This window comes from Paroedura picta, chromosome 6, assembly GCF_049243985.1.
Source record: "Paroedura picta isolate Pp20150507F chromosome 6, Ppicta_v3.0, whole genome shotgun sequence".
Lineage (NCBI taxonomy): Eukaryota > Metazoa > Chordata > Lepidosauria > Squamata > Gekkonidae > Paroedura > Paroedura picta.
Genome location: NC_135374.1, coordinates 4,149,034 through 4,170,734, shown reverse-complemented (window position 1 = coordinate 4,170,734; position 21,701 = coordinate 4,149,034). Strand labels below are relative to the sequence as shown.

Sequence of the window (21,701 nt, the reverse complement as noted above, 5' to 3'; positions counted from 1 at the left end):
CTTCCCAGTCCTGTGGGGGGGAAATTAAACCAAGAGGATCTGTCTTTCCTGTTTCCCAAGGAGAACCGGAGAGAGGGAGAGAAGTGTGCATGTTGTGTGTACATACATGCGTGTCTACATACATGCTTTAGGATGCTTAGGGCTGATCCTGCGTTGAGCAGGGGGTTGGACTAGATGGCCTGTATGGCCCCTTGCAACTCTATGATTCTATGATTCTATGATTCTATGATTCTAGGTAAGGGGGTGGGATTTTGACTTGTGCCTCACTCCCCGGCCACCGCCCCCTTCTGCTGTTTGACTCGTGGGCGATCGGAAGAAGAAGAAAAAGAATCGGGCCAGAAAGTGGTGCAATTTGAAATCTCCGTACACAAGGCCTGCCAATGGAAGGTCAGAGGCCGCCTTGAAGAACACAGGAAACCCATTCTTCAAAGCAGGCGGGTTCTGCATTTTGCCTTTGTGTTCTGCCGCGGAAAGGAACCATCAAAAGAAATCGGCTTCCTGTTGTGATTCGACGCTGAGCCCTTCCAAAATTACAGTCCGCAGTTATCAGGTTCGATTCGTTTTGTAGAATAACAAATGTATAAAGTATGCAAATATCTGCAGCGCCTGCTTAGAGGGGAAAGGATGCAATTCACTGCCCGGCGATTACGAGACGATCTGGAACAGATCACGCAGGTTTATCTGTAGGAGGCCGGTGTCGTCTTGGGTAGGGAAGTTGGATTCCATAATGAACACCAATTCCACCCCCTCCCTCCATGCATATCCCCCCTTGTGGGTTTAGGTGGCTCTCAGATTATGGTGGCTATCAGATTATGAATTAATATTAGGAAAAGTTGAAGGTAGCGGAAAAAGAGCAACGTAAAGAGAAGAAGTAGACGAAGAAGAAGAGGAAGAGGAAGAGGAAGAAGAAGAGTTGGTTCTTATATGCCGCTATTCCCTACCCGAAGGAGGCTCAAAGCGGCTTACAGTCGCCTTCCCTTTCCTCTCCCCACAACAGACCCCCTGTGGGGTGGGTGAGGCTGAGAGAGCCCTGAGATTACTGCTCGGTCAGAACAGCTTTATCAGTGCTATGAAGAGCCCAAGGTCACCCATCTGGCATGCCAGATTAGAATTCCGCACTCCTGACCACTACACCAAACAGAAGACATCCTGGATCAGGTAAGCAGCCCATCCAATCCAACATTTACTGTCAAACAGGGGTAGTCAAACTGCGGCCCTCCAGGTGTCCATGGACTACAATTCCCAGGAGCCCCTGCCAGCGTTCGCTGGCAGGGGCTCCTGGGAATTGTAGTCCATGGACACCTGGAGGGCCGCAGTTTGACTACCCCTGCGACTAGTGGAGTCAGACCTCCAGAAGCCCTCCCACTGCCACCCCACCCCCCATCCTCATTCTTAAGTGTCCTAACATCAGTGAAGGGCACCCTTCTCCACCGGAAACATCACTGAGAAACCAGCTGATGAGGCCCTCGGGGATGTTTCACACACCTGCCTGGCGCGAGGAACCCTTTCCCGGTGAGGGTGTGGAGAGAGAAAGGAGGCACAAGATGCCAGCAAGACTGAAAAGAGAAGTACATAAATCAAAAACTCTGTTAACGTGAGACATTTTGACAGCTTCTCCGTAAGCGCGGGTGGGGAACGCTTATTAACCAGCGCAAAAGGGGAAGATGATTGACGGGTGGCATTTTGCTAGCAGAATGTGGAAACACACCAAGGTGTGATCAGCTCTTCTTTTGCACGGTGACCACAAGGAAGGGCTAGGAGGACAGCGGTCAAAGTGCCTCCTTGTGAAAAGGTGATACTCAGAGCTGGGAGATTCAGATTTGAATCCCCTGTCTGACACGAATCACGGACTTGGAAGGGACCTCCAGAGTCATCATCCAACCCTCTGCAGAATGCAGGACACTCACAATTACCTTGATGGGCAATGTTGCCCCAATAGTAAGCTATCACCCTAATTCTTCCTTGCAAGATTGTTCTGAGGTTCAAATGGAGGAGGGAGGTACACTTTGGGTACCCACTGGGGGAGAGAAATTCAGCGTAAATGAATAAAATACATTCACAGATTTGCACTTCCTGAAAATGGAGATGGCATTTATTGGTTATCTGCTATCAATGTCCCTCCATGAAGCTGTCTAAACCCCTTTTAGACTTGATTAAACTAGGGCCATCCCTAAATCCTGTAGCAGCCAGTGGCCAGCAATTAACTACTCTGAATGAAGAAGCATCTTGTCAGTCTCTAAGGCGCTACTGGACTCAAATCTAGGCTGATCCTGCACTGAGCAGGGGTTGGTACTAGATCAGGGGTGGCCGAACCGTAGCTCTCCCAATGTCCATGGCCTACAATTCCCATGAGCTCCTGCCAGCAAGTCTTGGCAAAGGCTTATAAGAATTGTAGTCCGTGGACATATGGAGAGTCACAGTTTGGCCACCCCCCTACTAGATGGCTGGTATGGCCCCTTCCAACTCTATGATTCTAACCCCTGATTTGCCTCTCCTTTTTGCTGCTGTGAGGTTCTTTTGATTACCCCCCTCCCCAAAGAAGACTTCATTGGAGGAAAATCTCTTTATTGTGGATGAGAACCTCACAGCTGCTGCCCAGGGAATTAACATTTCCATCAAGCGATCCAGCAAGAGCTCTTTCCGATCAACACCCATGTATCCTTTTTAAATATGTTATTTATGGGCTATGCAAGGCATCGGCGGTCTTGGGCAGATCTTAAAAGCGACAGCTTATGAGGGCTGCGTCTCCCACTATGGAGGGCCACAGGGCTGAGGTTTCTTCAAGGGATTCTTCAGATTTCCTGTTTTCCAAGTGCAACACTTTGGCTTCTGTTTTGGTTTCCTCGATTTCTAACATCGGATAGGATCCCCAAACTCACGGCTATCCACAGCTGTAGAGTTCGGTTACCCTGAAGAAAACTGCACAGCTGAAGAGGGCAGACTTGACCTCCCCAAATTCTACCCCAAATTCCAAAAAGAGCGAGCGAGCGAGCGAGCGAGCGAGCGAGAAAGAAAGAAAGAAAGAAAGAAAGAAAGAAAGAAAGAAAGAAAGAAAGAAAGAAGCTGGGTTTTATACCCCAATTTTACTACCCAAAGGGTAGTTACTTACCCAAGGCAAGTTACAGACACCTTTCCCTTCCGCTCCCCACCACAGACACCCTGTAAGGTTGGTGAGCTGAGAGAGCTCTGAGAGAAACGTTGCGTGAGAACAGCCCTATGAGAACTGTGTCTAGCCCAAGGTCACGCAGCTGACTGCATGTGGAGGAGGAGTGGGGAATCAAACTTGGCTCTCCAGATTAGAAGCCGCATCTCTTAACTGTGACACCATGCTTGCTCTCAGGAGAAAGTACAACTAGGAGAATACACAAGAATCTCAGCCACCTGGTAATAATTACCATTATGGTCCACTTTGTACCAGAGTACAGCTACCTGAATCTCCAAGTACACAAGTCACAAAATATCAGGCAAAACCTAACATTTTAAAGTACAGGAAAAAAGAGGATATAGGGAGGGCCTTTCCAGTGCACCAGTTCATCGTGAAACAAAGCTGCTGTGTCTTCGTTGGGTGGCATCCATCAAGGAACCTCCTGTTCCAGGCATTGCACTTTATTATAAGAAACAACATGATCTGTTCTCTCCTTAGTTAGCTGTGCCACTGCTTTCCAGAGCCCTGTAATAATCCACCCACTGGATGGTGCCCTTGATATCAGTGAGGGCAAACACAACCCATCTTACACCCCGGAGATGCCAAATTCTTCACTGCCCTGTTGTTGGGCCTTCAAAGGAACGGGTTGGCCGCTGTTTGAGACAGGATGCTGGACTTGAGGGACCCTCCCTGGTCTGACCCAGCAGGGCTCTTCTGACGGTCTTATAGGGGGAAGGCCTCGGCCTCTCTGCCCTGTGGCTGGCCCTGCAGAGGAACTGGCTGGCCCCTGGGTGAGACGGGAGGCTGGACTGGAGGGACCCTCCCTGGCCTGACCCAGCAGGGCTCTTCTGAGGGTCTTCTCAGGAGAAGGCCTCGGCCTCTCTGCCCTGTGGCTGGCCCTGCAGAGGAACTGGCTGGCCCCTGGGTGAGACGGGAGGCTGGACTGGAGGGACCCTCCCTGGCCTGACCCAGCAGGGCTCTTCTGAGGGTCTTCTCAGGGGAAGGCCTCGGCCTCTCTGCCCTGTGGCTGGCCCTGCAGAGGAATGGGTTGGCCACTGTGTGAGACGGGAGGCTGGACTAGACCGACCAATGATCTGATCCAGGGGGAGTGTTTCAATGTTCTTATGAGCTCAGAGGGAGCATCAAAGCGATTCCTCTACCTGCATGCTACCAAGATCTAGACTGGCTCCCTGACGCCAGAATTACAATGGATGCCCCTCAACAACATGCCTTATGGCACCAGCCTTCTGACTACACGCAGGTAGGAGTTGGTGCGGGGAAGTCCCTTGTCTCTTTCCCTCCCTGGCGCCCAGGACTCGTCTTGTTGCTCCACCTCGGCTTGCCAATGCAGGCTCGAAACAGGGCAAGGGCAAGAACTAACAGGAGCGTCTGGAGGCATGGGTTCGACCCCGGCACTCCTCGTGCCCATCCCGGTACCTCACAGGCTGAGGGGTGTGGGGGGATGAGAAACTTGTGGGGGGATGAGAAACTAAAGGGGAACAAAAACTCAACCCAAGAAAACGCCAGGAACCTGAAGGTTGAGCAAAAACGTATCTATTTAAAAAAATATTATTATTCACATTAAGCAGATTAAAACCTATGAATTACAGTCTGTGCAACACTGCACATAAAGTCTCAATGGCTTATTTATTAATTAATTAATTTATATTTATATACCACCCCTCTCGGACTCGCCGTCTTGGGGCGGTAAACATCGTGATCAGAAATGCAATTCGCCACATTATAAAATCCATTAATTAGTTGGAAAGTTTTAATTAGTTGGAAAGACATTTAAAATAGCTGTCGGCACCACTGACATTTATGCCACTGTGATGCAATAAGGTAGCATGAGGGGTCGAAGTGAGGAGGGGGAGACGGGGGAGAAGACGGAGGACCAGCAATTGTTCTAATACAGGTCCAAACTGGCCCCAACCGGAGTTCTGGAAGAAGAGGCCCATCTTGGGGGCCTTGCGGAACATGGCCAGTTCTGCCAGGGCATGTGGTATGACCACAGACCCAATGCGGCTGAACTCAGAGGGTCTTCATCAGTGGTCAACATGACCATATATGGTTGTATCACAGGATAAATGTTTATAAATATAATGATAGATAGATGATAGATAGATGATAGATAGATAGATGATAGATAGATAGATGATAGATAGATAGATGATAGATAGATAGATAGATAGATAGATAGATAGATAGATAGATAGATAGATAGATAGATAGATAGATAGATAGATAGATAGATAGATAGATAGATAGATAGATAGATAGATAGATAGATAGATAGATAGATAGATAGATAGATAGATAGATAGATAGATAGATAGATAGATAGATAGATAGATAGATAGATTCCAATTATTTTAAATAATCGCCCGAGATCACCCAGGCTGGCCTGATCCATTCATGTCTCAGAACCTAAAAAGGGTCAACCTTATAGCACTGGAAGGGATCTCCAGGGTCATCTAGTCCAACCTCCTGCACAGTGAAAAAACTCACAACTACCTGCCTACCCACAGTGACCCCAATTTCATACCCAAATGATCCCCCCTCACGGTACACCAAAAATCTCCAGAATCAAGCCGGGCCTGGAGGGAATTCACCTACCATCCCACAGTGGCGATCAGCAATTCCGTGGGCATGCAAGGAAGGGCCAGAAGAGACCCACAGTGGAACATCCCTTCCGCCCACTCACTCACAATCTGCCTGAGTTCACAAAATCAGCATTTCTGTCAGATGGCTATCTAGCCTCTGTTTAAAAAAACTTCCAAAGATGGAGAACCCACCACCTTCTGAGGAAGCCACTGAGGACCCGCTCTAACTGTCAGGGACCTCTTCCGGAGGTTTAGCAAAAAATTATTTTGAAATAATTTCAACCCCTGGGTTCTGGTGCGAGCCTCTGGGGCAACAGAAAATAACTCTACTCCATCTTCTATGTGACAGCCCTTCAAGGACTTGGTTCTCAGATCCCCTCTCAGTCATCTCCTCTCCAGGCCAAACAGACCAAGCTCCCCCAACCTTTCCTCCTACGTCTTGGTCTCCAAACCCCTCACCAGCTTCATAGCCTTCCTCTGGACACGCTCCAGTTTCTCTACATCTTTCTTCAGTGGAGGTGCCCAAAACTGAACACAGGACTCCAAGTGAGGTCTTACCACAGTGGAGTAAATTGGTAACATCACCTCACATGATCTGGACACTATATATACTTCTTTTGATACAGCCCCAAATCCCATTTGCCTTTTTAGCCACTGAGTCACATTGCTGACTCATGTTCAATATATAGTCTACTAAGACCTCCAGATCCTTTTCACATGTACTACTGCCAAGACAAGTCTCCCCATCATATAATGCTGCAAATGCTTTTTACTACCTAAATGAAGAACTTTACAGTCATCACTATTGAAATCCATTTTAGCCCAGTTTTCTAGTCTTGATGGGGACTTCTATAGGGAATCAGCAAGGAAGCCCAGGTTTGCTAGGTGGAGAGAGTCTGCATCTCTGAATGTCTCTACTCTTGGAGTCAGCCTGAGTCAGTTTATAGAATCATAGAGTTGGAAGGGGCCACACAGGCCATCTAGTCCAACCCCCTGCTCAACGCAGGATCAGCCCAAAGCATCCTAAAGCATCCAAGAAAAGTGTGTATCCAACCTTTGCTTGAAGATTGCCAGGGAGGGGGAGCTCACCACCTCCTTAGGCAGCCTATTCCACTGCTGAACTACTAGTTCAGTCTAGTTGCACCTAGACTGCGCTTTTTACCACAAGGGCTTTTTGTACCCTGCTTTGTACTACCCAAAGGAGTTCCAAAGCTTCCCCTCCTCTCCCCACAGCAGACACCCTGTGAAGTAGTGGGGGTGGAGAGAGCTCTGAGAGAACAGTGACATGCCCAAGGTCATCCAGCTGGCTGCACGTGGAGGACTGAGGAATCGAACCCAGCTCTCCAGATTCGAAGAGATGGTTCTCGATTAGTCCATTTCATAAGTGCAAGTAATTTAAAGTACGCATAATCTGTTTCCTTGTTCGTTTTTACCTGCTTGCTGAGATCAAAATCCCAATCAGAATTTGGAGACGATGAGATTCCTTCACATGAAATTAAGCATTTCCATTGGCTGCAGACACATGATATCTGTAGTCTTTCCGGTTATACTTTTTAAGGATTGCCAATCCCTTAAACGGGGCACTTTTAAAATTTGGTCCTAATAAAAGCTACAACTGAATTTTGGATCCGTGACCTGAGCGGACACTATCAATCAATCAAACTTTATTACAGTCGTTCAGACCAAGTTATATGAAGTTGATACATAAGAGACCAAAAGAATATGGTCATTTAATGTAATACAATTTAGATCATAAAATAGGACTTAAAATTATGCTACTTTGGAGCATCGGATTTTTTGGCGGCGGCACAAAACTTAGCCAGCTGAGTTGTCACCTGGGGGCAGGGGTAGTCAACCTGTGGACCTCCAGATGTTCATGGACTACAATTCCCATGAACCCCTGCCAGCAAAGGCTGGCAGGGGCTCATGGGAATTGTAGTCCATGAACATCTGGAGGCCCACAGGTTGACTACCCCTGACCTGGGGGGACTCATCACTTAGCAGCCTCTTTGCTCGATCTACATCATGATGTTCTGGCAACTTTTTAAGGAGTGGTTCAATCAGGTTGCTACGAATGCCTACATTAAGCAGGGCAGTGGAACAACATATGCTCCCTTGTATCAATTTCGCCACTCCCACAAAAACACTGTCTCATTTTAACTTTCGCCTTCGTTTCTATGTTGCTATTGCCCCGAGCATGGCAAGGGTGGGTTTTAAATTCAAAACATGATTGTTGTTGCTGTTATCTGACAAAGGGAACTCCCAGGAGCACATCCCCGGAAAGCCCTGTAGGACGCCGAGACGCTACGACACCCGAATCAGAGCCTTGACTCTTCCATGCGCCCCAAAGTCACAGTTCCCAATTTATGAAAAGGAGGGGATTCACAAGAGCCTCTTGTGGTGCAGAGTGGTAAGGCAGCAGACGTGCAGTCTGAAAGCTCTGCCCATGAGGCTGGGAGTTCAATCCCAGCAGCCGGCTCAAGGTCGACTCAGCCTTCCATCCTTCCGAGGTCGGTAAAATGAGTACCCAGCTTGTTTGCTGGGGGGTAAACGGTCATGACTGGGGAAGGCACTGGCAAACCACCCCGTATTGAGTCTGCCATGAAAACGCTGGAGGGCGTCACCCCAAGGGTCAGACACGACCCGGTGCTTGCACAGGGGATACCTTGACCTTTACCTTTTAAGGGATTCACATCATGGAGAGGCTGGTGTTGCGTTATTCGTGTAAGCCACCTACAGGCTAAATGATGGGAACCAAGTCTTATTTAAAAGAGGAGGCTTTTGACTGCGCCAACCCCCTCTCCCCCCGGCTGCTTATTTTCCTTTTCTGCTCTTTGGGAACTTTCCCGGAGAACTTCAGAAATATCCCCACATCGAATGCATGCACGCACACGAACATGTAGCCGATTTGTCTGCGGAGCCCTCTCTGCCGGGAGATTTTTATCTCCTCCGTGTTTTGTGAGCAATCGCTAGCCCCGGGGCAAGCTTTCCGAAACCCAGCACAGATACTTGGCAACGGAGCGCCGTGCATCTGCAGGCGGACCGAGCATCTGCCCCGATCGAGGAATCTCGCGGCCAAGAGGGATGAATAAAGACGTTCAAGAGCAGGTCTCCGCTCCGCCTGCCTCGCATACCTCTTCTCACCCCGGCGCTGCTTCTGGGATCCGGGCCAATTTGCTATTTAATTAAAACGTACTCCGCTCTCGATTCTCCCTCAATAGCTGGCCTGCCGTCGCAGTGGGTCGTAAAGGGAATCTAATTAGGCAAACCGAGCCGCTACGGCAGGGGTAGTCAAACTGCGGCCCTCCAGATGTCCATGGACTACAATTCCCATGAGCCCCTGCCAGCATTCGCTGGCTTCTGGGAATTGTAGTCCATGGACATCTGGAGGGCCGCAGTTTGACTACCCCTGCGCTACGGAGTTCCCAGATGCTGAGACGGGACGATTCCGAAGGAAGGGACAACCTGAATGCCGCCTTGTTCGCTGGGAGACACAGATAGGACATTCAACCCCTCGGAGAGTCGTCTTTTCCAGGGCTGGAACGGCTGAAACGATGGACAGTCATGGAAGGGGGGTGGGGTGGAAAGGGGAGAAGTTGGCTGGCCAGGAGCGGCGGCCGTATAAATGCAATTAATAAATAATTAATAAGAGGTGGGGTTTTTTTGGGTATCCCGCTTTTGACAACGAGAACATTGAATGTATGGATGATTTCATCTTTCTTGGCTCTGCGATCACTCAAAGTGGTGGATGCAGCCGTGAAATCAAGTGGTGAATAACAGTGGGCCAAATATGGAACCGAATATGGAAAAGTAAAGATATCAGCCTTGATACCAAGCGCTGGCTAGCCAACACCGTTGTCTTCCCCATTACAAACTATGGATGCGAAAGCTGGATCCTGAAGAAGGAAGACAGGAGGAGAATAGATGCTTTGGAATTACGGTGTTGGAGACAAATGCTGCGAATCCCATGGACAGCCAAAGTTCCCAACAAGAGAGTTTTAGAGAGGAGCAAACCGACTACGTCACTAGAAGGCAAGATATTACAGCTAAAGCTCACTTCCTTTGGACACATCATGCAATCAAACTCGTCAGAAAAATCATTAATGCTCGGCATGGTCAGTGGCAAAAGGAAACGTGGTCACCAAGGGATCCGCTGGCTCGACACGATCAAAGCCGACACGGGGATGACCAGGAACCAACTGAAGGAATGGCCCTAACATCTTTGCGGTTTGAAATGATGCCATCAGCCATGCTCTCTGGGCGATATCTCCGAATACCCACAGCCCAACGCCTGTGCATATGTGGAAATCCATCTGTGGAGGTCCTGCCCCACTATGTTTTGGCTTGTCCCCTGTACTCTGAACCCAGGGGCAAATTCATTGCCAAGCTATTACCAAACTCTCACCCTATTTCTGATTTTAACAAAGTCACCTATCTGTTATCAGATGTCGACCCCTATATCTCTTATAGCAGGGGTAGTCAAACTGCGGCCCTCCAGATGTCCATGGACCACAATTCCCAGAAGCCCCTGCCAGCGAATGCTGGCAGGGGCTTCTGGGAATTGTAGTCCATGGACATCTGGAGGGCCGCAGTTTGACTACCTCTGTGTTATAGGGTGGCACTTTTTGCTCTGGCTGCCAGGAAGATTCCAGCTAACGCATTTTTACAGGAGCCTCCACCTTGATACACCATTTTATCCCTTTTATTGTAACTTAGTTGTCCATGTTTACATTTTTAGGTACACAATATTGGAGAAATATTGTTTTATTTATTTATATTTGTGCCATATTGTTTTAATTGTGTGTTTTTTTAATGGCCTTTGGCTACATACAATAAATGTTATCGTAAACTGAAGGAAGCAGTCATTGACAGAAACATGACAGAAACAAAATCTTTCCTATAGAATCGTCGAGGGTCGGACACAACTAACAGATAACATCGTCATCATCATTTTACTACCTGAATGAGTCTCAGAGAAGCTTAAGAACACCTTTCCCTTCTTCTCCCCGCAACAGACACTCAGGCGCGGCTGAAAGAGCTCTGAGAGAACTGTGACTGCCCTAAGGTCACCCAGGAAGCCTCATGTGTCCCGAAGCAGCTTACAATTGCCTGCCCTTCCTCTCCCCATAACAGAAACCGTGAGAACAAGGACTGGCCCAGGGTGACCATGTATGTGGAGGACGGATGGAGGATCAAACCCGGTTTGCTGGATTAGAAGACGCTGCTCTTAATCACTACAACCAGCCAAGTTTTTATCAGTCACTTTCCTAACTTTTCTCAATTAACAGAAAGAGGTATTTGCACTGCTCAATTTCTTCTAAGGCACTTATTTACCGGAACATATAAATATTCTATTTGTATACTGCCCTCTCCCTGTTAGCTCAGGGCAGTTAACAAGTATTTAAACAATACATGGTGAGCAATAATAATCTTTAACCGCTCCTATTAAATAAAAGAGTAAGGCCACCTGGGGAGGAGTTAGGGCGGGCCCTGTCCAGGATAAAAACTCAGAGGGCCCAATCAGGAGCCGCGAGGCGCCTTCCTATTGGCCCCTCAACAGGACCAAAATTCCATTCACCCAGCCCAGTCTGGCTACCAGTCTACTCCTGACCACCGCAGGGAGAGGAGGTCAGTAGGGGGATGAGAACAGAGGCTGTGCCAGCCCTTTTCACCCCAAGGCTGTCCTAACTGTCATGTCCAATTGCAAATTGCCTCAGAACCCTGACAGAGCTGGCAGGAGGCTGCAGAGTGCTCCCCCCCCCTTAAGGCTTGCTGCGAAGGAGCCTCTGACAGGCCCCGACTGAGGGGAGGGAGGCCTTTCCAAGAGCAACGCAGGGGAGCCTGAGGCCATTCCTCTTTTTTTTGGGGGGGGGGACTTTCTCCTTCTGCCAAACAGTTGCCTAACAGGGAGGCCACAGAAAAGCCCCTTCTCACTTAAAATACTGCTCTGTCCGGAAGTTAGACACAGCCAAGACATGTGTCTTTCTTCTTTGCAACTCTCTGCAGATTTGAGGCCACTGCACAGCATTATTCTGCAGAGGAAACTGGCTCTTTTGTCTCCTGTTTCATCTGCACAACAACCCTGTGCAGTAGGCCTCAAGTCTTTCTGTAAACTGTAAATAGAGAATAAGTAAATGTCTGGAGACACATAGTAACTGAATGACTTATTGGCCTGGCAAATAACCTTGGCCTGGCAAATAAAAAAACAGTATAAAAAACCTTACTAAGGTCAAGACTGCTGTGCACAGAGAGTCTTCCTCTTAGGGTTGCCAGCTTCCCTGTGAGGCTCGCTACCCCACCTCCCACATGTGGAGTCTGCTATGGGGAGAGAAAGGGACGACAATTGCAAAATGCTTTGAGAGACCTGAGGCCTGCTGGGTCACTGCGGCCCATTCCCAGTTCTCTCACAACCCCACATACCTCACAGGTTGACTACTGTGGAGAGAGCAACCATGAAAGAAGCATGTGGGCACATAACATTTTACCAACAGTGAAAACATGGGAGACAGAAGGAACAGGGTGGACAGCTGTGTACTATGACTACCCCATGTGTATTAGGGCAGAGGGGCATTTCGGTGAATGTGGCCTAATTCACACAAGAAGTGATGCAGAACTGGGAGGAATTGGTTGCCATGTAATCTTCCCCTAAGAAGAGTCTCCAGTCTGATTTTCCCTTCACATATCTGAGGACATGGCTCTGGAAAGCTCATCTGTAACCACTATGCCAAAATTCCCAATCAACGAACATTCCACACCACAGGTTCTTGACACCCATATCTCCACACCCATGGCCTCATTTGCCACCATGCCACCACAACCTCCCACACAACACACACATTCAACCCCATGCCCTTAAAGACTGGACAACTCCTCCCCTTCCCCTTCCCACTGCCAAGCTCTAGCGCCCGTTGTATTCTTGGAGACAACGGGCTTTGCCCCTAGTAATACAATAAAACAGCAAATCCTTCATTAAAAAACACCACCTGTGGGGACTTATTAGAGTTTGGAGGGGTTTCTGTTGGTGGATAAAATCTTAGAATCCTAGAGTTGGAAGGGGCCTCCTGGGTCATCTAGTCCAACCCCCTGTCACCTGCCACCCCCTTGAGCCTTCACAGAATCAGCCTCTCCGTCAGATGGCTATCCAAATCTCCAAAGATTGCCAGTCTTCAAGCAGCCCCTGGACAGATGCTTATCCTGGATACTTTAGGTTGATCCTACACTGATCATGGGGCTGGTCTAAATGGCCTTTGGACACCCTTCCAACTCTTATCATTCTATACTCCTCAAATGCACAACATAGGACTGAGCAGGAAAAATGGCCTCTTAAACATTAACAGAGCCACAGAGATAATATGGTGGCACTTGAGAAACTAGGAGGGTATCTCAGGAGGGAGGATACTACAGAGCAAATGCCAGTGTTCAGAAGACAGAGAATTCTGTGTATGCTCCGTGCCGCTCTCTAAGGCACGCAGGAGCAGAAGTGCCAAGCAAGCAAAAATGCTCAGTTTTGCAGAATTCCAGTCCTTCCTGTCTACACAAACCGGGTTTTATTTAACACAAAACACACAACTCGCAGATACAGCAACTTGCAAGCACAACCCAAAGTTGGGAGGAATGTAAGATCCTCCTAAACAAACTGAACATATTACCTTCGGCTTTAATTAATTCAGCAAAGGTGCTGTGTGCGCTTAAACATTACGCAGATTGAACGATGCAGAAGGCAGGGTTAAAGTGAACACGGAAAGTTTTTCTTGCACAAATATTTTTCTGGTCTGGGCTGCTGTCATTGGCTGAAGCCCAGGAATTACCTGCCTTAGTCAAACAAGTGGATCTGTACAGGAAAGGTTGAGGGAGATTGATCGGTTTAGCCTGGAGAGGAGACGACTAAGAGGTAGAATCATAGAATCATAGAGTTGGAAGGGGCCATACAGGCCATCTAGGTGATAGGACGGCCATCAAGTACTTGAGGGGCTGTCACACGGAAGATGGAACAGAGTTGTTTTCTGTTGCCCCAGAGGGCCGGAGCAGATCCAATGAAATTAATTCAAAAGAATTTTCGGCTAAACATCCGGACGATCTTCCTGACAGTTAGAGCAGCTCTTCAGTGGAACAGGCTTCCTCAGGAGGTGGAGGATTCTCTTTCTTTGGTAGTTGTTAAGCAGAGGCTAGATAGTCATCTGACAGAAATGCTGATTCTGTGAACTGAGGCAGATGGTGAGGGGGTGGGCAGAAGGAACTGTGTCGGTGTTTGGCTCTTCTGGACCTTCCTCGCATGCCCAGGGAAATGCCTATCAACACTTTGGAGCCGGAAGGCAAATTTCCTCCAAGCCGGACTGGCCAGGAGTTCTGGTATTCAGGGGGGGGGGGGGGCATCAAATGGACATGGAGTTGCGGTCACTGCAGCTGGGCAGATAGTTGTGAATTCCTTGCATTCTGCAGGGGGTTCGACTAGATGGCCCTGGAGGTCCCTTCCCACTCTAGGATTCCAAGTGACATTGTGGGCACTCTTTTTTGTCGTGTTCACAGAGCTCAGTAAGAAACCATTAGTGGCCCATTATGCAAAAGCCTGCCAGAGACAATTCTCACGCCACCTGTGGGGCATGGATTCTTTGACAGTGACCTGCTCTGGGTCAGCCCCACAAGTGACAAAGACGGATGCCACCTTCGGCCAAGTAGATGCACCGCCTCCGTTTGGTCCCGCAAGGACCCCTCTCAGGTGGGAGCAGATATTTGCCAGGTTAGCAGCCTGTCTTTTTATTACTTGCCAGCTTCCCCTTGGCTTGCTTTCCTGTGCTGACTTGGCCACCCTTACACTTCCGCTCTCCCCCCGCTTTTTCTTTCCTTGGGAGGGGAAGGCCAGAAGTCCTTGATAAAAAGCCCTTCTATCGTGCCTGGAACTGAACAAGCCGGCTACTGTACGTTTCGGACCTTATATACTGAATAATCATTTACGGCAGAATTTCATCTTAAACATTCCCTTGTTTTCTTTAGCTGTCAACACTTTCTCGGTTTCTCCAGGCCTCAAAGTGCAGCTTCAGGAACTGCAGCTGGGAAGAGGGTTTGAAGGTGGCTTGCAGTGCCCCTCAGAAATATCCCTGGGCCTTAGGAAAATAACCCCATCAAACCACCACGCTCGCTGGGGCTCATATCTACCTAAAACATCTGGTAGAATGTGCTACGCAGAAGCTTGCTCGTGGAACGAGGGACTTCCTACGAACAATCCATTAAAACTGTATTATTACGCCTGCAATGTTTTATGTGAACCGCCTGAGCCATATGGGAGGGTGCTATAAGAAAGAAAGAAGAAAGAAAGAAAGAAAGAAAGAAAGAAAGAAAGAAAGAAAGAAAGAAAGAAAGAAAGAAAGAAAGAAAGAAAGAAAGAAAGAAAGAAAGAAAGAAAGAAAGAAAGAAAGAAAGAAAGAAAGAAAGAAAGAAAGAAAGAGGGAGGGAGGGAGGGAGGGAGGGAGGGAGGGAGGGAGGGAGGGAGGAAGGAAGGAAGGAAGGAAGGAAGGAAGGAAGGAAGGAAGGAAGGAAGGAAGGAAGGAAACCCAATTTCACTTTCAATCAGGAATGTACAGATTGTGCCCGTCTATTTCTTTTGCTATGCTGTCACCCTTTGCCACTTCGTTTTTCCCAACTTCACTGGGGGCATCCCTGGTTTGTTTGGTTCTTCTAAGCCATTGTGTCTTTGCGTGTTCGGTGCCACTGACGCAACACCGCCCCAAAACCAGGTGGAAATTTTCATGGCGACAATGTTTTGTTCGCACACCATCAGCCAGGGAAGCCCACAAAGACGGCGGTTTCATCAGGAGCCTGTTTCAGAAAGCATGGGGGGCTTGAATGACTTGGTACGGGGTGTTCATGAAATGTGTTAACGCCCCTGGAACTTAAAAAGGACCAGACGGATTCTAAGAGCCGATGTTATGCTATAGAACGAGGGGCTCAGGAATGCCCAGGAATGCCCCTGACTGGTGAACAGATGTCTTTTAATTTATATCGGCTGTCGTATTCAGAACTCTCCAGTAGTCTGACTGCACCAGCTAATGCAGAAGCCTTCGCAATTATTTATCGATTTGGGATTGTGAAAAGGGCTAGCGGACGCACCTGTAAAATGGCTCTCACAGTCACACACCCTTGAGATATGGCAGCGCCTGCTGTTAGAGGTGATAAGATGGCCATCTTCAAGTACTTGGAGGGCTGTCACATAGAGCAGGGGTAGTCAACCTGTGGTCCTCCAGATGTTCATGGACTACAGTTCCCATGAGCCCCTGCCAGCAAACGCTGGCAGGGGCTCATGGGAATTGTAGTCCATGGACATCTGGAGGACCACAGGTTGACTACCTCTGACATAGAGGATGGAGCAGAGTTGTTTTCTGTTGCCACAGAACTAAGGGGTTGAAATTAATTTGAAATAATTTTTGGATAAACCTCCGGAAGAAGTTCCTGACAGTTAGAGTGGTTCCTCAGGGGAACAGGCTTCCTCGGGAGGGGGTGGGTTCTCCTCCTTTGGAAGTTTTGAAGCAGAGCCTAGATAGCCACCTCACAGGCTCTTTCTGACATGTCCAGGGAAATGCTGATCGCCACTTTGGGGACAGGAGGCGAATTTCCTCCAGGCTGGACTGGTCAAGGATTCTGGTATTGTGTGTGTGAGGGGTGGTGGTGGTATATCATCTGCGCATGGAATTGGGGTGACTGAGGATGGGCAGGTAGTCGTGAATTTCCAGCATTCTGCAGGGAGTTGGACTAGGTGACCCTGGAGGTACCTTCCAACTCTATGATTCTATGAGTAAGAGATTCTAAGCAACATTTTAAAAATCCACATGGCTAGTCAAATCTCTGATGTCCAGTCAGAAGCCTTGCAGGGCAAAAGTGCCACCTGACCACTCCTAATTACTGGAAATACCAGGCTGCCCACAGGAAAGGTGTATGTGGGTGCCATGGTGCCCCATATTGGGGACTCCTGGCTTCCTACATGACAGGGGAGAAAGAGGAATACTCTGAACAGAAATAGACTCATAAAATCCTAGAGTGGGAAGGGGCCATGCAGGCTATCTAATCCCATCACTGGTCAGTGCAGGATCAGCCTCCAGCATCCAGGAGAAGGATCTGTCCAGCCATTGCTCGAAGACGGCCATTGAGGGGGAGCTCCCCACCTCCTTAGGCAGCCCCTTCCATGGCTGAACTAGACTCCTAGAATCCTAGAGTGGGAAGGGGCCATGAAGGCCATCTAGTCCCACCCCTGCTCAGTGCAGGATCAGCCTCAAGCATCCAGGAGAAGGATCTGTCCAGCCGCTGCTTGAAGACGGCCAGTGAGGGGGAGCTCCCCACCTCCTTAGGTATCCCCTTCCACTGCTGAACTAGACTCCTAGAATCCCAGAGTGGGAAGGGGCCATGCAGGCCATCAAGTCCCACCCCCTGCTCAGTGCAGGGTCAGCCTCAAGCATCCAGGAGAAGGATCTGTCCAGCCGCTGCTTGAGGACGGCCAGTGAGGCTGAGCTCCCCACCTCCTTAGGTAGCCCCTTCCACTGCTGAACTAGACTCCTAGAATCCCAGAGTGGGAAGGGGCCATGCAGGCCATCAAGTCCCACCCCCTGCTCAGTGCAGGGTCAGCCTCAAGCATCCAGGAGAAGGATCTGTCCAGCCGCTGCTTGAAGACCGCCAGTGAGGGGGAGCTCCCCACCTCCTTAGGCAGCCCATCCCACAACTGAACTAGACTCCTAGAATCCCAGAGTGGGAAGGGGCCATAGAGGCCATCTAGTCCCACCCCCTGCTCAGTGCAGGGTCAGCCTCAAGCATCCAGGAGAGGGATCTGTCCAGCCGCTGCTTGAAGACCGCCAGTGAGGGGGGGCCACTGATGATTTTGCCTACCAACAAATATGGCTCCTCCATGGTCTACGTATTTATAGGTCTGTGGATGTTTGGCCATCTGTTTCTAGTGTGGTGCAGTGGGCCTAGCACTAAAGAAATTGCATACCGCTGTGTATTTCATAGGGACCATTTTGGTTTTCAGAACCGCAGGGAAAGGGTTACTGTTTCTGTATTACAGGATGAAATAACAGAGATTGCAGGGCCCAGAGTCTACTTATGGCTTAGGCTTCAGCAGTGTTTGCTCATTTTCTTTGTTTGTGACCTTTAACGTGCCACTCAAGTTGTCTTGGCAAGCTACATTTCTCCTCCTTGATGCTGGCACAACAATACTTCCTCTCTCTTTGAGGAAGCATAGGATGGCCAAGAACCAGATAATGCTAAAGGGGGAGAGAACGGAGAGGTCGGACAGAACAACAAGCATAACCTGACATTAAACACAGGAGGTCAGGAAGGATCTCACATGCCTGGCTTTAAGAGAACATAAGATAGAATCAGCAGGGCCCAACTCCCCAATCACCAAAAAGGATGTGCATCACTGCCCCAGACTAAAGACAAGCCATGTTGGATCGGGCCAATGGCCCATCCAGTCCAACAGTCTGTGTCTCACAGGGGCCCAAAACCAAGAGCCATCAGGAGGTCCCCCAGCAGGGCCAGAACTCCAGAAGCCCTCCCCCTCTTGCCCCCCAAGCACCAAGAAGAAAAAGTATCCCTGCCCCAGACATAAGAACACAAGAGAAGCCATGTTGGATCAGGCCAATGGTCCACCCAGTCCAACACTCTGTGTCACTCAGGGGCCCAAACCCAGGGACCATCAGGAGGTCCCCCAGCAGGGCCAGAACTCCAGAAGCCCTCCCCCTCTTGCCCCCCAAGCACCAAGACGACACAGTATCCCTGCCCCAGACTGAGTGCTCCATCCCTTACAGCAAATAGCCCCTGATTGGACCTCAGCTCCAGATGTTCCTGCAGTCCCCTCTTGCAGCTGTCTGGGCTTGAAGTTGCCACCACTTCCTGCAGCGAGGAATTACTGTTTGGGAGGGGCAACAGTTCCTTTTATCTGTTCTGAACCTACTGCTCACCATCAATTTCACTTGAATGCGCACAAGTTCTTGCATTGTGACGAAGGGAGAAAATTCATTATTTCTCTCTCTTTCCACAGACGACACTTAACTGAATTATTCAGGCGGGCTCTTGCTTGAACAGAAGGGCTTTAAAAAGAAAGTTGGGGCAAAGGCTTTCTCAACCAGAGTTTCATGATACCCTGAGGGTTTCTTCCCGGCCCTGAAAGGGTTTCCCAAATGGGTGGGAGTTAATTAATTTTTAATATATTTTTTTACATTTGTTAAACATTTATCAAGTGATATGACGCTATAAGAGCCTCTTGTGGCGCAGAGTGGTAAGGCAGCAGACATGCAGTCTGAAGCTGTCTGCCCATGAGGCTGGGAGTTCGATCCCAGCAGCCGGCTCAAGGTTGACTCAGCCTTCCATCCTTCCGAGGTCGGTAAAATGAGGACCCAGCTTGCTGGGGGGTAAACGGTAATGACTGGGGAAGGCACTGGCAAACCACCCCGTATTGAGTCTGCCATGAAAACGCTGGAGGGCGTCACCCCAAGGGTCAGACAGGACTCGGTGCTTGCACAGGGGATACCTTTACCTTATGACGCTATATGGTCGTATCAATGCACCCACCCACAAATGGCCAATCATGGGGCTGGAGGGGGGTGGGAAGGAGGGGTCCCAGGTGGGCATGTACAAAGCTCTGCTTCCCAACCATATTGTGCACTCCTGCACAACTTCTGGGGTTTCTCAAAACCTGCAGAAATGTTTCAGGGTTAGGTTTAGGGTTCCCCTTGCGGGCTCATGGGAATTGTATTCTATGGACATCTGGAGAGTCACATTTTGGCCACCTTATGCTTTTCTTCATCTCTGTTTTCAGGCATTTGGGTGGTTCCGGATTTCTACAAGTCAAAGTGTACTGCATATCTTATTGGATGTCCCATTCTGTTTATTGCATCTACTGACACTGTGTAATTGGTCTGAGTTCCAGCAAGAGAGAGAGAGACTGGCAGCATAGAAGAAGGAAGATTTGAATTAGAAGTCCGCACTAGCCGACCATTGCTGTGGGTGATGGGGTGGTGGTTGGAGTCCCCCTACACTGTATTTTTAGCTAGCTCTACAGGATCTGAATTGTCGCCACCATAGGGCGTTTTTTTTTTAATGGGTGTTTTAATGGGGACAAATGTAGTATATATTATTGGGGTTTTTACTGTGACCCGCCACAAGCAAGCTTGCTGAGAGCAGTGGGATATAAATTGGAACATAATTATCATTTATCTGTATCATTTCATTTTCCCTGTAAACTGCGCTGAGCCTTCGGGGAGGACGGTATATAAATATAACAATAAATAAATATAAAATAAAATAAATAAAAATAGATAGACAGACAGACATTCCTGGTCTAAAACAACAAGCTCAATTGCAGCCATTTTGCAGGTGGAAAGATTTTTTTTTAATCACTTGTATTTATTGCACCTAAACACTCTAACAGTGCCCTAAAGCAGTGGTCCCCAACCTTTTTATCACCGGGGACCACTCAACGCCTTTTACTGAGGCCCGGTGGGGGGGGGGGGTAGTTTACTCCTCTACTCTCAACCCCTGCCCTAACGCTCTCTGATCGCTATGGTAATGTTTAAACATCCCTTCAAAATAAGATACAGACACGCCACAACAATGAACATAAGGAACATTTCGTTTTCATGGAAATTTTAACTCATGACAATGACAAATCAATGGGAACCCTGAGCTTATTTCTCTGCAACGAGATCTTCCCATCTGGGAGTGATGGGAGACAATGACACCCAAAGTGTGTTGTAAAGGGCCGGGGGAAGGGGGAGAAGGCGTCCTTTGGGGCCCACCTCCAATTAGTCGAAGGACCACATGTGGTCTGCAACCCACAGGTTGGGGATTGCTACCCTAAAGAACCAGCGGCTGCCATGAAAATACTGGCAGATATCACGCTGAATGGGCCGGTGGCCTCAAATCAAGGAGCACCCAACATGGTGGCAACACCTTCCCTGGCACCCACCGGGAATTTTAGAAAGTGAGTGGGGCCAAGTGGGGCTCTTGCGTGGTAAGACTTCGGAAATGGCCAACATGTGGCCATCGTTTTGTGGCTGGCCTCACCACCTATGGCAGCCATTCTGCGGCTGCACCCACCATGTAGTGTCAGAATTCATAGAACCATAGAATAGAACAATAGAGTGGGAAGGGATCACAGAGGCCATCTAGTCCCACCCCCTGCTCAGTGCAGGATCAACCTCAAGCAACCAGGATAAGCCTCCATCTAGCCGCTGCTTGCAAACCGCCAGTGAGGGGGAGCTCCCCACCTCCTTAGGCAGCCCATTCCATGGCTGATTTATTCAGAGTGGGAAAATTTTTCCCCAAAGATGGCTGCAGGCCTAAAAAGGTTGAGGCCCTCTGCATTAAACATAACCGAAGGAGTTAACTTTTCTGCATTTGTGCAACATTTCTAGAAGTACTTGTTCAAAAATACCAGCAACCCACTCTTCAGCATCCCAAGGAGATTTTCAATATGCAAAGTATCATGACATCATCAGTTTCAAGCATGGAAAATGTCCCCTTCTCAAGGCCCTCGACAACTTCCTGGGTGAGGTGAGTTATTTCGACAGGTGTCAGATACCCAAATCCACCTGCCCATCCACTCAGCCCAATACTGAAGCCACAAAGCATTTCATTAAGAACACAGCAGAGCAGTGCACAAAAGGTTGGGAGACTGGGCTGGATTATGTCTTGTGGGCAAAACCCTTCCAAATTTGTTGCCTAGCTCTTACGTAAAGCAACAGGCTCTAGGACAGGAGAGGCCAAACAGTGGCTCTTCAGAAGTCTACCCAAAGGAGTCTCAAAGCAACTTCCAGTCGCCTTCCCTTTCCTCTCCCAGCAACAGACACCCTGTGAGGGAGGGGAGGCTGAGAGAGCCCTGAGATTACTGAAGAAGAGTTGGCTCTTCTATGCCGCTTTTCTCTTCCCGAAGGAGTCTCCAAGCGGCTTCCATTCGCCTTCCCTTTCCT

At 48.9% G+C, this 21,701-nt stretch overlaps 1 protein-coding gene across 2 annotated transcripts in view; it reads right to left on the bottom strand.

Moving 5' to 3' along the window:
* The window catches only part of FCHSD2 (FCH and double SH3 domains 2), a 163,642-nt gene that overhangs the window by 98,762 nt on the left and 43,179 nt on the right, over positions 1-21,701 (bottom strand). The window lies entirely within an intron of this gene.